Source organism: Nannospalax galili, unplaced genomic scaffold (genome assembly GCF_000622305.1).
Source record: "Nannospalax galili isolate Female #2095 unplaced genomic scaffold, S.galili_v1.0 scaffold1059, whole genome shotgun sequence".
NCBI lineage: Eukaryota > Metazoa > Chordata > Mammalia > Rodentia > Spalacidae > Nannospalax > Nannospalax galili.
The window spans coordinates 107287-113754 of NW_008342405.1; the positions used below are offsets into that span (position 1 = coordinate 107287).

Genomic DNA, 6468 nt, shown 5'->3' on the forward strand with positions numbered 1-6468 from the left:
ATCCCCTTTATAAGCCACTAATCCTATTGCTGACAGTTATGCCCTCACCACCTCAACGCCCTGCCTCCTAATAATGGGATATCATCAAGTTTGAATTGATGGGGGAGACAATTCAAATACGTTGAGAGCATAGCTAGTTCCCAAAGAGCATTAATCTCCCTTGCATCCTCTCAACAAAATGCTGACACAGCTCTTACGGGCTCCAGTGTCACCATCTGTTCACTTATCTGCTTCCTTCCAGCACTGGACTTGTGGACAGCACAATCTTATCTTTATAGTCCATGTCCGTCCAAGATTCCTGTCCAGGGCTAGAGATAGAGCTCCATGGTAGAGCATTCCCCTAGCCTGAGTGAAGCTCTAGGCTCAATCTCCAGGACCATTAAAAAGTTGGGGAGGAAGCTGGAGGTGCTGCTCCATTACTACAGTGCTTGCCTAGCATACTGGAGGACTTGGGTCAAACTCACAGCACAGGATAAATCAGGTTGGTGGCACATGCCTGTGATCCAAGCACTTAGGAGGTAAAGGTAAGAGGATCAGAAGTTCAAGGTCATCCTTGACTACACAGAGAGTTCAAGGCCGGCCTGGGCTATATGACACCTTACTCCCAGGGAAAAATAAAATTAGAGCCAGGTATGGTGGTGCACACCTTTAACCCCAGCACTCTGGAGGGAGAGGCAGACAGATCTCTGTGAGATCAAGGTAGGCATGGTCTACATAGTAAGATTCAGGACAGCTGGAACTACAGGGCGACCCTGTCTCAAAAAGACCAGTTAAATAAATAATTTAAAAATAAATAAATAAATAAATAAATAAATGGGATGTCAGTTGCACCACAGAGTACCCTGCCATACCTGTGGTATCTCTGTGCCTCACTGTCTCTTGTGTGATGCTTTCACTGGGACATTCTCAATCCTGTCAGATCTATACAGGTTAGAATCTGAAGAATTAGGTTGGGAGTTGTACAAATGAGATGATACCATCTGTAAATACCCATGAAAGCTCTGTGTGGCAGAATATTAACACATCTCTTGCAAAGATTTAAAGATCAGAAATAAGATGAATGGGCAGAAGACACAGAGAAGCCGATTCCAACTAACAGAAAGGAGAACGTGCTAATAATTGGTGTTCTTAGCAAAGAAAGTTTCTTTTTGGATTTTCATTTAACACATTTAAAAGCATGTCCTCCTTATCCACCACTCCTGAACAAGGGTAAAGGAGATACATGTGTTCAGTAAGCAAGAATTTGAAGAAGATGATTTCAAGAATCTCTCCCAGCTACAAGATTCTACATTGCTGAGCAAGTTTAATACTAATCTACAATGAGGAATTTAGTAATTCACTTGCACCTCATCATAATCTTCCCCTAAGTCAACAGAGGACTAAATAAAGCTTAGCAATCCTGTGGCTCTGTATTCATTACCATATCTGAAAAATATGCATTTAAGTAACAAAAAGAAAACAAACACCAGAATTGATTTTTAACCTGACTACTGGCTCATTTAGTATGTCATGAATCAAGCTGGATTTAACTACTCAATTTGTTGCTTAAACCAAATAGGCCCCCTCTTCTTCCTAGCAGAATTGGTGTGTCAGCAATTCTGAATCCCTAGGGTCACACTCTGGCTCTGGGAGGTGGGGAGCAAAAGAGGCTGAGAGCAAGCAACTGAGAGAAATGCTGCATTTCCATCCAGTGGTGTCACAGTCTCACAACACCCCTTCTCTCCTTCCATTTCTCTCCAAACCACACTCATGTATTGGGGGAACATCAGCAACACACAAGTGAAGAAAGTTGACATAGGGACTACTGGCAAGATAAAACCCAAGAGTTCTAACGCTTTTCTAGTGAAAAACCTCAAGAAGCAACTAAGGGTCTTTCCTGAGAGGAAGTATCAAATTGCAATTTAAGATAGCAACTCAAGTTAACAAGGTAGTTTAAAAAAATCCTTCAATGGTAGGGTAAGGCTGAGACCTTAGCAGACAGCCTGAGAGTGGCTGTTCTGGCCTCTATCTGGCTTAGACTCTGAGAACTCAGCAGGCTGCCTGAGAGCATCTGATCTGGCCTCCACCTAGTTGTAGGGGCTGAGAACTCAGCAGACTTCCCTAGAGTGCCAAAATTGGGCCTCCCCTTAGGGAACTTTCCAAATTGTGCTCTGAGTACCCACTAGTAGGGGTCCAAACCTTAGAAGGAAGCCTGAGTGTACCTGACTGGAGCCTAACAGGGGATCTATGGGAGCTCCTGACTAGTTGATCTGAAGCCATGGGTTCCCTCCAAAATAAAATCTGAGAGAAACTAAACCCTAGGCCGACCAGCTCTAAAAACCCAATAAGAAAACAACTAAAGCACACCAATAATACAGAAAACTCAACAAAGACTTGATTTTCATACCAGAATCACAAACAAAAGAAATTCACATGCCAAAATCACAACAAAAAAATAATAAAATGGAAAGCCAAAACATCCGTCCTGTAGGAGTTCTACAAGAACTCCCCTAGAGATAACCCAGGACATAGAATTTAAAAGAACAGGCATAAGCATGATCAAGGAATTCAACGAATTCAAAGAACACACAAACAAATCAAAGAACTAAAAGAAGATAGGGATAAACTGCTGAATGAATTCACAAAAGAGATAGAAACATTGAAGAAAACTCAGACAGAAATGAAGATGGAAGTAAAAAATTCAGTAAGCCAACTTGAAACAAGAGAAAACCTCACCACTAGGATGAATGAAATGGAAAACAGAATATCAGCACTGGAGGGTAAAGTTGAAGAACTGGACCACTCAAGCAAAGACTATGAAAAAATTTTAAAACCACGGGAATGGACTATGCAGGAGATGTGGGACACCATGAAAAGACCAAATCTACACATCACAGGCATAGAGGAAGGAGAAGAATCTCTGGTTAATGGTATTAACCAGATCTTAAACAGGATTGTAGGAGAGAATTTCCAAAAATTAAGGAAAGACATCCCCATACACATAACAAGAAGCACATAGAACACCAAATAGGACCAGAAAGAAACTCCCCATGGCATATCATAGTAAAAACAGTAAATATACAGAACAAAGAGAGAATACTGAAAGGAGCAAAAGAAAAAGAACACATCACACATAAAGGAAAGCCCATCAGAATTACAGCTGACTTATCAATGAAAACTCTGAAAGCCAGAAGAACCTGAACCAAGGTATTTCCAGTTCTAAATGACCATAGATGCCAACCCAGAATACTTTACCCAGCAAAAATGTCTATTATAGTTGAGGGGGAAAGAAAAATCTTCCATGACACAAATAGTCTGAAAGAATATACATCCATAAAACCAGCCCTTCAAAGAACACTTGAAGCAATACAGAGAATGGAGACAGGAACAACTGTACCCCAGAGGCAACAAAAGAAACTAAATGAAGGTGTAACTGTGGAAGCACAAAATTAGACAAAGAATGCAAACAGTAATCAAAAATGATGGCAACCGATACACATCTTTCAATAATAACTGTAAATATCAATGGACTAAACTCCCCAGTCAAAAGACACAGACTGACCTCCCTTTGCATCTCTGGGCGGCCCAGCCCCACAGCTTCCTGGAGCCAGCAGCTTTCCTGGGTAAGTTTGGCTGCTGTACCCACTGCACTTTGACTCCCCCACTCTCATTCACCCTCCCAGCTCCCCCACTGAATCTCTCCTCCTAGCAGGGGCATGGGCACATTGCCTGTCTTAGCACCCCAGACCTCTGGACTGACCTCTTGGCCCAAACTCCCCACTGCTTCCTGATCCTTTGCATCCAGACCAATCCAATTCCTCCCTCTAGTCCCCAGGAGCCCTCGGGGACTCTTCCCATCCCCAACCCCTTTGGATCTCTGGGCGGCCCAGCTCCACAGCTTCCTGGAACCAGCAGATTTCCTTTGTAAGTTTCGCTGTGCCCACTGCACCTTGATTCCCCCAGCCTCATTCACCCTCCCAGCTCCCCCATCCCATCTTTCCTCTGAGCCTGGGTACTGACACATTTCTTGTTGTAGCACCCCAGACCCGTGGACTGACCTCTTAGCCCAGAACCCCACCTGCTTCCTGATCCTTTGCATCCACACTGACCCAATTCCTCCCTGTAGTCCCCGGGAACCCTCAGGACTCTTCTCACCCTCACCTCCCTTTGCATGCCTGGGTGGCACAGCCACCAGCTTCCTGGGGCCAGCATCTTTCCTGGGCCCTGCTCCCAGGCCAGCGAAGCCATTAAATTCCTGAGGCCAGTATCTTTCCTGGAGGGATCCAGACCTTAGGAGAAAGACTGAGAGCATCTGATCCTCATCTGATGTGGGCCTCGGTAGGAACTCCTGAGCAGAAAGACGAAAGCAATTTGGACACTCCAATATAAACTCAAAAGAGACAACCTGAAGCCTAGACCAACCAGATTTTCATGCCCAACAAGTAAACCACAAAGGTACATAAAGTTTACAAAAAGCAGCAGACCTAAACTCAACAAAGGAAGGCTTGAGCCTCACACAAGAACCAGAACTACAAAAAAAATCCACATGTCAAAGTCACAGAGAAAAAATAATAACATGAAAAAACAAAATAATATATCCTCACCAAGTACCAACAGTCCTCTAGAGGAGTACAGTGAGAACCTCCTAGAGATAACACAGGACAGGGAACACAAAAGAATAATTATACACATGATAAAAGAATTCAGTGAATTTAAAGAACAAGAAATCAAAGAACTGAAAGAAGATAAGGATAAACTTCTGAATGAATTCAGAAAAGAGTTAGAAATATTGAAGAATACTCAGGCTGAAATGAAGAAGGAAATGAAATACTCAGTAAGCCGATTAGAAATGACAGGAGAAAGCCTCACCAATAGGATGAACGAAATGGAAAACAGAGTATCAAGATTGGAAGATAAAGCGGATGAACTGGACCACTCAAGCAAAGATTATAAAAAATTTAAGAAATCACAAGAATGGAATATGCAGGAATTGAATGATACCATAAAAAGACCAGACTTGCGAATCATAGGCATACAAGAAGGAGAAGAATCCCAAGACAATGGCATGGACCAGATCTTCAACAGAAATGTATAAGAAAATTTCCCCAAATTAAAGAAAGACATGCCCATAAAAATACAAGAAGCATACAGAACACCAAACAGACAGGACCAGCAAAGAAATGCTCCACCACACATCATAGTAAAAACACTAAATGTGCAAAACAAAGAGAGACTATTGAAAGCTGCAAAAGAAAAACAAATCACATATAAAGGAAAATCCATCAGAATTACAGCTGACTTTTCAGTGCAAACTATGCCAGAAGAGCCTGGACCAGAAGAGCCTGGACCAAAGTATTCCCAGTTCTAAATGATCACAGCCAGAAGAGCCTGGACCAAAAGCAACAACAAATGAAACCCAAACCTGGCAGAAAGAAGAAATAACAAAAATCAGAGCAGAAATTAATGAAATAGAAACAAAGAAAACAATACAAAGAATCAATGAATCCAAGAGCTGGTTCTTTGAAAAGATAAACAAGACTGATAAACAGACCCCTAGCTCAGTTAACCAAAATAAAGAGCACCTCCAAATCAACAAAATCAGAGATGAAAGGGAAATCATCACAACAGACACCAAAAAGATCCAGAACATTATAAAGGAATACTTTAAAAACTTCATAAGCTACCAGCCGCATGGGGCCCATGTGGGACCAGGGCAAGAGTCTAAGCAGTGGGAACAGGTGAGCTGGACCTTGGGCAGCAAGTGGGGCTCAGCCAGGACACGCCCTACATGGAGGTGCAGCAGGTGGGAGGGCTGGGCTGGGGCTGGGTGGGGTGAGGCCGCCGGGCCCTGCTGGGCTGGGGTGGTTTTCACGGGGTCTCCATCCATAGACCAAGAAAAGAAGAAATGGTGGGGCAAAACAGGCCACAGCAATGTGTAGCCCATTCACTGCATGAACTGCACCCGGTGCAGTGCGTACCTAAGGATAAGGCCATTAAAAAGTTTGTTATTATAATTTCTTAAGAATCCATATGCATAGCTAAAGGCTATATAATAAGCAACAATGCCAGAGAGGAGATAACTTCTTTTGAGTTGTTGGCCAGGGTGGCCAAAGGGACTTCCAGATAGTAACCCAGCACAGAACTGGGAAAATGAACAGCAGACCCTAATCTTATCTAAAGGAGAACTGACAACTGATTGCTGTTAGATGAGGAACAGCTGACCCTCCTAAAACAAAGTCCTCTAGATAGAGTGACTAGATTACGAGAAAGGCAAGTAGTGGGGATTGGCTGGGGTGCCGACAACACAGCAGACAGTAGCAGGGATATCAAAGTATAAGGGCTCTGGTGGTGGGGAGGGAGGCTATGGGAGGGTGCTATCTGGGAAGTGGGTATATAGTCAAATAAGATGGTTTGGGATATTCTGTGTGATATACACACACACACACAAAATCAACAAATTTTAAAAAATGTATTATATTTGAGGAGGAA

At 43.0% G+C, this 6468-nt stretch overlaps 1 protein-coding gene and 1 pseudogene across 1 annotated transcript in view; one reads left to right on the forward strand and one right to left on the reverse strand.

The window, feature by feature from the left end:
• The window catches only part of LOC103738488 (attractin), a gene marked incomplete at its 3' end in the record, with an annotated part of 135454 nt that overhangs the window by 104924 nt on the left and 24062 nt on the right, over window positions 1–6468 (reverse strand).
• LOC108491108 overlaps window positions 5768–6468 on the forward strand; it is a 1374-nt pseudogene continuing 673 nt past the window's right edge.